The sequence below is a fragment of the Diuraphis noxia genome, unplaced genomic scaffold, assembly GCF_037042655.1.
Source record: "Diuraphis noxia isolate RWA-SAM2 unplaced genomic scaffold, SU_Dnox_SAM2 contig0004, whole genome shotgun sequence".
In the NCBI taxonomy this organism is placed as follows: Eukaryota; Metazoa; Arthropoda; class Insecta; order Hemiptera; family Aphididae; genus Diuraphis; species Diuraphis noxia.
In genome coordinates, this window is record NW_028301714.1 from 51,786,286 (window position 1) to 51,798,725 (window position 12,440).

The 12,440-nt window shown below is 27.0% G+C and overlaps 1 protein-coding gene across 4 annotated transcripts in view; it reads left to right on the forward strand.

The window, feature by feature from the left end:
• Positions 1 to 3,533: 3,533 nt before the first annotated feature.
• LOC107164983 (uncharacterized) overlaps positions 3,534 to 12,440 on the forward strand; it is a 48,472-nt gene continuing 39,565 nt past the window's right edge. For 3 of the 4 annotated variants that reach the window (XM_015513025.2, XM_015513027.2, XM_015513028.2), the window contains exon 1: positions 3,534 to 3,696. The gene's annotated coding sequence lies outside the window, so the exon portion shown is untranslated. Of the gene's footprint in view, positions 3,697 to 3,891; positions 3,936 to 12,440 lie in introns of those variants that run through there. The other variant, XM_015513026.2, reaches the window with a different exon arrangement.

A 12,440-nucleotide genomic window follows, 5' to 3' on the forward strand; every position in this document is an offset into this window, starting at 1 on the left:
TAAAAACAAAAATTAAAAAATGGACGTATTTGCATGAACCATTGACACGATTTGATAAAAATCAGTTCTTATAGGTATACAAATAAAATATTATTGGTACGAAATAGGTACTGTTCATACTATATATTGCTGATTACTCGCTTTTAGATTTTTAATCATATTTATTTCACACATAAATGGCATACAAACGATAAATACTTTTAACACTTAACTCTAATGAGTAACTTAGTAGTCATTAACTATTTTCGAGAATTCAGGTAAAACCTACATCATAAAGAATTGTATTTGTTTGTACAATGATAATTATATTTTTATGGAATAATAGAATAAAGTAATAATTATGATCAAACTATATATAGTGCCTCTTCTGCAAACGTCAAACCATTTATGTCTTAGTAACATAATATTCGCCCTTCACTCATGTACCATTGGACTTCGATGATAACATGTAACTGGGATAGATCGAACAAATCGTTTCATGGTAGCATACGATTAATATAGAATCATACTTATACAATACGCACTGTATGAATATGGCATTACCATTTATCAATAAAATGATATCTGGCCATTTATAGAAATACGTTTTTCCTAGTCCAGATAAATAATTATTGTTAATATACACATAATTCGTAAAGATAATTATCTAGTTCATTGTTAATTTCCCAATCTTGAGATGTTAATAAGTTATTATAGTAATAACTAATAAATAATGCTCTGATTAAGTCTAAATCATTTTCCTGGATTTTATGTAAAGTATTGAGTATTTTAGTATTTACATTAAAATATTTTATAATATATAATTAAATATATAACATTTTTACCATTAATTTAGGTAAGTATCTACCTTTGTGCATATTGAAATAGTTTTTTTTTTCAATAAATAATTCAATATTAATAAATTAGAACTTAATATAACATTTAGAAGAATTATGAATTTTCACAATGGACACCAATGGATTTCATATCAAAAAGATCTAGAATTTTAAACCCAGAAGATTTAAAAAAATACAAGTAAATTTACTGAAAACAGGGTTTGGCGTTTTGGTTATGTTTACAATCGAAAATTTTACTTAACAGTGAATTTTTTTAATTTTAAATGTTAAAAATTGATTTTTAGTAACGAATACCTAAAAGTTGAATACAATGAGAAACAGGATAACTATTATATTATTGCAATCTTTATATTTAAAAATCTCAAATATTTAATTACCTCATCAACATTTTTGTTCCTATTTAGAGAGTTTAAATTTGAATTTCTGCGGTTTAAAAAAAAAATGTATTTCTACATAATATTTTAATATACTTAATTTTTAGTATTGCATTTTAAGCACTACTTTGAAGTTTGACACAAATAATTCATTAAATTATCAAAATCTTTGGATATTAATTACTTTTGTGGAGTTTAAAAAAAAATCACAATAATATGAATGATATAATCATATAAGTAAATTTATAGGTCTGTACAGTACTGTTTTTTTTTTTTTTTTAATGAGATGGTTCATCATTGCTTTTAAATGTAATCGCATAATAGTCAATAGTACATATTTTAACACTATCACATCTTACACCACTGCTGTTAATATACGTCGAGGTGATCGGTTGTATCAAATGTAATACGCAAGACACATGTAACATCTGTAGAAGACTGAGATGATGACAAGTAGCTCACACTATAGGAGGCATTTGCCCCTTTACACTTCTAATATTCCTGGTAGGTATATAGCTCAACGGGATTTTTACCTTATAGAGTTTCAAACAAAAGATTTTTATAAAATAAAATAAGTAGGTGCCTACTGACATTTTCTGAATGACTGGGAAAAAATGTTTAAAACATTCATCTTAATTTACTCTCAAAAGTAGTCTATCTATATGGCACTAATATAATATACAATAACATATTATCATTTCCCTTCCACTAATAAGTTTTCAGACGCCCTTGAATGGACGCCCGATCTCTATAGTATCTTGTCTAGCTTTTTTGCACATAGATTTACGCCATATAGAGCGAAGAAAATTACTTTAATTTTATTATTATTAGGTACTCATTATTATAAACATTTTTTTCTGGTAACCTATAGGCTACAGGTAGGTACCTACTTATATTCATGTACATTATAGTATGTACAATATATTATCTATAAATTCTGTCATGAAAAACGTTCATAGGGAGGATGAAAGCGAGGCTCAGTGACGTACATAAGAATTTCAATTTTTTTTATAGTGGGGGGGGGGGGGTAGTATGGGTTATATTAAATAAGTTTACCTATGATTACGAAATAAAAACTCAACTATCATAGCTAGTGACTTAAAATGTTCAAGATATGTTTGTATTATAGTCTAAGCGTGCAATAAGAAAATATTAAAAATAATTTTGATGTTAAAGGGGTAGTCAAACCGGAAACTTGAGATTCACGGGGGAAATTGAAACTTTTGTTTTGTTCATAAATGCGGGGTGCCATCGGTTTTGAAATATCATGTTGACGTCTCAAGTAGTTGCTCCTATCATCAGGTTTGATTTAATAAAAACGACAAATTTGGTATAACTTTGAAACCTAAGAGATAGAAATTGTACACTTACGTATGCACTTCGAGGGGTCCGCAATCTACACGTGGTCTCACGGACAACGCTGAGCTAGATGATTATAAATTGTAATATAATATGAATATATGATTTATACTTTATAGTTTTCAACTTAAAAAGACATAGCTTCCACAACGAGTTATACCAAAAGGAGTTGAACAATCACAATTTTTTCTCGGGCAACGCCGGGTAATATTTAGCTTTTAGTAAAATATTACATCATAAATGTTGCATAAAAAACATGTTATGCAGTGAGCGATATAGTAAGGATGGGGGAGAATAAGCATCGAAACCCATCTAGTGTGTAAATGTGTTATAATGTTAACATTTTAAAATCATATCATATAGGTACATACCCAAAATGCGCATAATAACAAAATGGCATGTGAATACTATATTTAACACAATAAAACTAAAAATGTGCCTGTAGGTTATAGCTACCCGATAAAATTATATTTTATAAACATTATTATGAATGACCTTAAAATATTGTATTTGTTTAGTGTGCGGTGATCATTCTACACCGAGATCGATTTTTGTAATCGATTATTGGTGTACCTACCACTGCGATGTTCACCACACGATGTATAGATTATAGAGGGTGACTTTTTGTTGCGATCGCTGAGGCAGAAATATTGTCCTGAGTCGGCCACTTGGAATGCAGTGGGATTCGTCGTCTGATAAGAGAACAGTGTATCTACATAGTATATATATAATAGCACAACATAACATTATACATACACACATATTATATATATAAATTTATTTATGTGTGTGTGTGTATAGAAATTATAGGTACATAAAAAATAATATACAATACAATATATATAGGCTCGTATAACCACCTCCGGACTGACGCTGAGAGCCCCGTAGGAGTAGGCTTGCGAAGGACGGCGATCGCGTAATCCGCTCCGCCGACGTTTCCAGACACACCGGTTAGTATCCATAGTGCTTCACCAGACGGTGGTCATACGCTGCGCGAATATTTACTAATATTTTATCATAATTCATCATTCAAATGCTATTAAATCTTTTCTTTTTTTTTTAAATTGTTTTGTATTATTTTTTGAAATTTACTGAACGAAATCGAATAACCGATCCCTGCGAGTCAGGTATATTAGAAGTATTGCATGATCCTATTATGTCGCTTTAACTTAACCATATATTATATGATATTAGTTTGTGTTTTTTTTTTTTATTAACATGTTATAACATAATGATCAATCCGTGATTTATAACAATTGGATTTTCAATTAACAACATGAACTTATATTTAATTGTTGTTAAACGTGCTTCTTCATACAAATTAATAGATAAGACCTATTAACATATTGGAACTTATATTAAAAAGGTATTATTATATTATGATTATTATTATTATTATAACCATTTCGTTGTTGGTTCATGCGTTAAGTTATATATCATTATTAATAATTGTTATGTGAATAGATATTATAATTCTTTATTCTCAGTTAATCCAAATCATAGTGTTTTTTTTTATTTAAACAAATAATATAACATTTATATTATACTCAATTTTGTGATCTTTATAAAATTCTAAATTGTGAACAACAGATAACTAGATGAGTCATTTCTTGTATACATAATAGTCTCGCTAACATCATATAGCCAGTTTTTTTTCATGCTAAACTGTCATAAATATTTCTGATTTGTTTTTTAAGGGTTTATAATAAATAACCATAATGTGAAGACATGATAATCCTATATGGATAATCCATAACAACATTTAGGTTCGTCCCGTCTTTTTATATCATTACTAAAAATCACATCATGGTATCTTAAAAATACATATACGTTTTAAAGGATTAAAAAAAAACAATAAAATAAAATCTCAGCTATAATAATTTCCAAAAGAACATTGCATATTGTACGATATTGTATGATGTTGTGTTATAAATGATAACCTTACTATGTCATTAATTTGCAATAATTATTTTATGAAGAAGTAATTTTAATTTATAGATATTATGTATAATGTTTAAACATATCGTTTGACTGTCACGGAATAAGTAATCGTAACGCCAATTACACATTTTTAATGTTGGTTATTAACTTTTAAAATCTTAGCATGTAAAAAGTTTAAAAACGTGCAGATAAGTATATAAAATAACGATTTTACTAGGTACCTAGAAGTTAAAAATTATATAGTTATATTGCGTTGCATGAAAACATTTTATTAGCTGATTAATAATATTATATGAGTGTAATAACTTCTACAGTCTACACTTCTACATAATGACTCACTCATAGATATTATAGAGATCTGTTTTTTGTAGTCTAATTCGATGATGCATGGAACTATATAGGTATATTTTCAGAGTTTATAGTCTGTGTAGCATGGCGGGAGTGTTCATAAATTTGAATAAAAAATGAGATATCGTTTCATGGAATGCAACGGGTGAATAATGCAACCAGTTTTGGTTTTTCGTCGCACTAAGGTCTACGTATAATATAATAAGCCGATCTTGCTACGAATGATATATTACACACCAATACACGGATCTAAACATATTGTTGTTACCTGTCTTTTGAATAAATATAATTTTTTTTTACTGCAATACGAGATTATAAATTGTATTTATTTTAATAATTCGTCACATTCAAACACAAAGTAATAAAATCTTATGTTATTGCTTCTCTGACTCCGTCATATAATTTAATAAGGTTTTAAACTAAACAATATGAAGTAAAACTTTCTGTGAATTTAGATGTATTTTATCGTAGTATGTGACTTTTAAGAGAACGTGATATTCGTCAAGTTATGTTAGTCTATTAAGGTTAACAATAATTTACAAACATTTTGACATTATTATGGAACCCGTTGGTCTTTAAAAGAAGCATTATATAATTACTTATATTATCATTAATACATTGAATATTTTTATATTAAATTTCTGGATTAAATTTCTCCAAAAGTTGTATTAATAAAACTAAATTTGTTTTTATGAAATATAATTTATTTTATCGTAAACCTACGTTAAATTGTATGCATTAAACAAATAAATTGCTCTCGCTAATTGACAATATTGAGATTTCACTAATCTCCTTCTCTAAATTAAATTTGCCGTAGTTATAGTATAATGTATTTAATTTTATGAGTTCATTGATATTATTATTATCATTACATAGTCCTTGAGAAAACTAAAATAGTGTGGTAAATAAATGTGTAGGTAAACAAAAGTGTAAACAAACACTTAAATAACAAATAAATTTTAATATTTTTTTTTAATGTAGAATATATCAATATGTACTAGTTAAGCAAAAAATTTTTAATCAATTTTATAAATCAATCAAATTCAACACTAATCTTTATAAAGTAAGTGTTAGAATAAATTATTATCAATAAATGTAGGTATATAAATTAATTTTTTTTTTACTTTTTTAAAGAAACTGAAAGGCAATTTCATTTAATTGTGTTATCATATTAAATTAAATTTTATGTAAATTTGGTCTTAATTTTTAATTTTTAATTTACATTTATTATTTTTTTAATTTAGTTACATTAAATATGTTTCATTACATAATACCAGCACGATGTTTCTTCACTAGTTTCTCATAAATACAATACCTTTACGATCACCTATTTAAATATCCTAGCTTAGATTATATGTTCTTAAAATATTTCCAAAATCATAATTTATACAATTTAAAAAAAAAACACCAAAACTATGGATACTTAGCTTTACAATAATTGGCATAAATTGATAATGTCTTGATCATTTTCAGACCCAAGAACCTCTCACTTTCACTCCATATTGTCCAGACTAATAATATTAGTTATTACTATTACAGTATTATCACTTATAACGTGGGTATCAGTAAATTAAAATATTTTTAATTATTATGGAATATTATAATATATGCATAAAATCTTTAAATTGAAACGTTTTTATTTTTAGTTGTACCTGCAATGTATATAGTTTATTTAGTAGATATACAATTAATTAGGTACATTTTAGATTTCATATTTAAATGGGTTCTGAAATAGAATGATATATATATATACAATAATTACTGATCCATTTATAAAGTATAAGTCTAATAATTTTTTCATTTTGTCTAATATATTTTATTATTTGTCTTTATTTATGTTAACATATTTTCGACTTGCATGTTGTATAAATATCTGACCCGTTTCAGACGTTACAATAATCATTAACTAAAATTAATTTGTACAAAAATTAACATAACTCGCATGAGAAGAATTAGTATGATATTATCGTCTTGAAAAATACATGTATACAACTATTCCTACATTTTGTTTTTTATTTCTTTTCAACACTTAAATTCAATATTTTAAAATAAATATAATAAAGCAGTTTTTCTCATCCCTCGTACCAAAAGCAACCTTTTGTAAACTGTTTACCTTGTAGCCAGACTATATAGTACATAATCTGATCAATATTGAGTAGGGCACAATGATGTCAGTTACATCATTATTACATTAAAATATATGATATGTAAAAATTCTCTATCACAGTATCACTACCAGTTTAAAAATAAATTTTTATTAGCCGGCCAGTGTTTCTGAGTTTGTATAAAAAATTATGAAATTACGTTTAATACATTTAGGTACATAGGTGACTACAAAATGTATAATGAGAATTATTCAAATAGTATTGCTATAGTGTTGCACCAGTGAAATACGTTATACATATTCGAATAGGAAAACAATTATTTATACGTAATTAACTGTACAGTCATGGTTTTTTATCACTACAGAATTAATTATTGGTAATAAAATAATAGAAATCGATATTAGCCACCGGCATTTAGCCTTAAGGATAAAATATAATAACAATAATGAATAAATATATACAAATATAGTATATTGTGTATGTAGTATGTAGGCGCCGATAATAGATAGCATAAATCAATTGTGTATTGTTTATTGGAATAAAAAATAAATGTAAAAATAACTTAATCATTTAAAATTATAGCAAATTCTCATACTTTGATATGGTTAACAATGAATGACACAACGAATACTTGTCTTATATTATTCTGTTGGATCGAAGTAACTATAATATTAGAAAGTTATTCAGGATTTTTCGTAAGGAAAATAGTATTCTTAATACATTGATAAGTAGGCATAAAAATAATATAATAACTCAATTGTTGTCTTTGTTTATTTGACGTGGAGTTTACAGATTAGTAAGTTAGTGTTTGTAGTTCAAAAAATGTTCATTATGAGTTAATGTGGATTAAGTGGGCCACCATATGTTTTCAATTTTTCACTTAAAGTTATCATAGAAAAAAAAGGGAAATCACAATGGTCCAACTTGTAAATACGATTTCTAAAGGGATTTCTGCAGTGTCTGAATTGTGGGATGGTACAGGGGGGAGGGTCCCTCTTCTTCTATTTGTTGATATTTTTATATTATATATACTGAAATGAATAATTCGTATCGTTTTTCTTAAATATAAATAATTTCATGAAAATTGAAAATATAAAAAATATTTTTTGTTTTTCTGTAAATTTTAGATACAGTTTTCTATTTCAATTACTTGATAGGTACTCAATCTTTTTGACGTACAAAAATCAATAATATTATTTACTGTGTTCTGTGCTTGATAAACGAGAATAATACATTCTATTATATCCATAACTAACAGACATAATATTTGACATGTTCATCGATTTATTTATATAATATAGCAACAAAGAATATGGATTGAAAACAAAAATCATCAATGAATACATAATGATTGTTATTATTTCTAAATGTTTATTTGTGGCATTGTGTGTAGTGCATTACTGCATTGTAAATAGACTTGTTTTAAAATATAAGCCGTTATATAGGTATCAAATCCAGTCTCTAAATTTAATATTGCAAATTTCAATGCAAAACTTTTCCTTAAGTAAGTTTAATGTGCAAATGTATATGCCTACTATTTTTATATTCTGTCATAATTTAAGATTTTTGAAATTACAAAATTTGTGTTAGTGTTTTTTATTACTTTAAAACTAGAAGAATAATTATAGTTCGAAACTTATGTCGTTTGATACCATATTAGGTAGGTGCAAGGTTTTGTACCATACTGCTCTCTCATTGATAGTCATTAAAGTAGTAATAACCATCGAATTACATTTGTCAGTATTCAAATGATTTTTTTTAAACTTTTCAATCAGACATCGAATTCATAATATTACTTTGGTGATATATTTTGTAATAAACCAAACAAAATAGGTTATTTTTTAGACAGTTTTTTCATCATAAATATTTATTTTAAATGAAGAAATATTGTTTGTTTTAAATATGTATACAATGCCATTATATATGTTACTATCTCGCTAACTCGCATTGAAATTAAGATTAAAAAAAAATCAACCATAATATACAAAACTACGTTTTCGTTAAAATAAATGATTTTTTTTTATTTCCACTCTAAATAACTTCTAATCTAGAATCCGCCGCAGTTGGAATTTGTAAATTCATTATGTCGAGCGTAATAGGTTAAGATAGAGAGATTGACTACTCTATATAGTTTATCTTTATACTGTACAAATGTAAAATATATATATCATATTTAATGTTATATTTTATAAATACTAAATTAATGTCAAGTACGCATAATCTTTTCTAATGTTGAAAACAAAACGTGTTACTGCAGGGGGCCTGGGAAATATATAGATAGGTAGGTTTGAACAATTTGTAATGACAAAGAAAGACGGTATATCACATTGACAAAATGTGATAATGAATTATTAGCTATTAGCTGACGTTGGCGGCAGTATCAAAATTTTATTTTTATTTTTTGTTTTTTACACTGGTCTGTGCTTCACCTGTAATATTTTGCGGGGGTTGACGGTTGTACACTTGTGTACGTGATAATACTATTTCGTACCTATTTACCTATATAAGCTATTACGCCTATATGGCTATACTTTTACGTTATTTTTCCATACCGCGATATAAAGAATTCTATACGCGCACAAACCGATCTCCGAGTTCTGATGCACATGACAGATACATAGAGACCCAGGGTTCTATAATGTACCTATTATACGGGCTATACTGGTCCAGCTGGGACATCGACCGTTTCCGCCAAAAAACCGGTTCCCTGATTTAGGCATAGCCTTTTTCCGCCAAAAACGAAAAAGATATGATTCCCGTTTCCGCCAAAATTTATTTTTGTGAAAAGACGTTTCCGTCAATTTGGGAACCATGTACAAATGTCAAATATTACATATTCTTATCATATAAAAATATTTTTATAAATTATAATACAAGTAGATAATAATAATACATTATATTTAACTAATTCAAATTATAATACAAGTATAGGTCAAATATAGTCTCAATAGAGTTTTGAAAAATCATATCGTTATTTTTAAATAATTAAAAATGTCACAAAAAATATTAACAAATTCCATTTTCAAAAACCGTATTAACTGTTGTTAAACTGATGTCGAACAGAACAGATACTGAATCGAAATATAAGAATTTAACATTTGTCAGATAATTATTGTGTGCAAATTATAAATAAACTATGATTCAGTGTATACTTACTTCCGTTATCGACGATTATCAACAATTATCGAAGATTATCGCTGTATATATTGTTGTACCTATTCGCAATTTCGCAATTATTTACAAATGTCATTGCTACCTATTAGGTACCTACATTTTACATTACTATTTTTTTTTTTTTTTTTTTCAAAGTTTATTAAGGCTTCAACAACACAGGTTTTTAGCCTACTTTAGTTAAAATTTATACAAGAAAAAGAAAGGAATATATATATATATGTATACATTAAATTTTGGAATACATTTTACTACATTATTATAGTTACTATTTACAATGGGTATTTAGTGTTTATATTATGGAAAAATGTACTGGTTGCAGCTGTGTTTTCATCTTTGAAGGCTTGATAGAGTGATGCTGGATTTTGGAGTATCTTGCGTGCTTCAGTGAATTTGGGGCAGATGATTACGATATGTTCAATTGATAGAGTTACGTTGCAAGTATCGCATATGGATGCTGGTTCTTTTTTGATGAGATGTACATGGGTTAAGAAAGAGTGGCTTATTTTGGCTCGAGTAATTGTTACTTCGTCTTTTCTTTTTGTGCCGGGAGGATAGTTTAATTTCTTGACGAGTAATTTGGTATTTCTCAGTTTGTTGGTAAGGGGAATATTTTCCCAAAAAAGTTGCCATTCTTCCATTATTTTCCGATGGATTGTGCTGAGGATTTCAAATGAGGACGTAGAGTTGATTTTAATGGACTGTGGAGACATTACTATTTTATATTATACATATATACCACAACATATATATTGCTTAAAAATTAAGACCATTGGTTTCCAAACTTTTTTTACGGAAATGTCTTTTGGCGGAAACGAGAATCGTACCTTTTTCGTTTTTGGCGGAAAAGGGCTATGGCAAAAACGACCAATATTATTTTGGCGGAAACGGATAACTCCCTCCAGCTGATCGTACTACTTATAAAAATATTATAATGTTTAAGGTTCGGGACTTGTTGCTCTAAAATTGTAAACTACAAACAAGAAATGCAAGAAAAGTCCCAAACCATAATCATTATATTAAACTATTTAATATTTATACTTATAAGGTTATTGTTTCGTAACGTAAGATCTTAGGCAGATACTCATATTTTCATTGGATTTTTGGAAACCAGTTGTTTTAAAGTTTTCGATTAAATTACAAATTTTTCCAGTCATGTAATCATGCAGTTTGACCTCTGATAAAATTAGATACCTAATTGGAAATTATTGCTTTCGGTTTACGATTACCCATTATTTTTGCAATGAAATAAAATTTTCTAGGTTTGAAAATATAAAACCAATATATCTATTGGCTGGTAGTCTATCTGTAATTAGTAAGATGTTTTTTTTTGGTGAAATTTGTTATCAAATGTTATAATAAAAACATCATTCGATATTTCGTTATAATAATGGATGGCCTAGTAAATATATACAACGATAGACATTTTTTTTTGTTTTAATTCCTTGCAGACACGAGATATATTTTTCTTAACGAGGAATACCTAGGTATTATAAAATATATTTTTACCTTTTACTAATATGTAAAACTAAGTATTGATGACTCTGATCACTACTCCGATCATCTGAACGTAAAATGCCTATATAGTGTTAATAATAAGCTATTGATCAATTATTATGTATTAGGTAATTATATAATATTAAGAAGATAACCTTCATATTTTCATTTAAAAACCATTTAAGTTTAAAAAATAACAAAACAAATATTTTATAATTTTAAATCAATTTTTTATTCAATCAAGATTTGGTTGAGTCATAAGTGTACTAAAAAAATCAGCTAGCATATTATAATTGTTATATTATTATTATTATTATTGGCGTTGTACAAATAGAAATGTGCTTACATAGCTGTTTATAGAAATGTCGCGTATTCGTTTACAAGCACCACGTAGTGTGTAGTATGTTATACACGCGTGAGACGGTTTTATTTATTTGAGCCTAATACTATTAAATTTTCTTTAAAGGTACTCTCCCCAAAATAAACAATCGTTAATTTTCGCTTAGCTATTATAGATATAATATTTACTTGGAAGAGTGTAAAAATTATTGACCATACTAGCGTGGTGGTCTGACAGTGCGCAACTGTGTAGGTCGAAATTATTATTTTTTATTATAATTTCTCTTTTATTATTATTATTACTAATGTTACCAAATCTCCAACATTACATGATTTAGCTTTGTCTCTTTTTTCCATCACATTGCAGAGACAAACGACATTTTTATAAATTGTACATAATAGTATATACTCGTTACTCCTTGTTAGGTATCCAATATTATTCTATTACTTACCAATTACCAAAATAAATT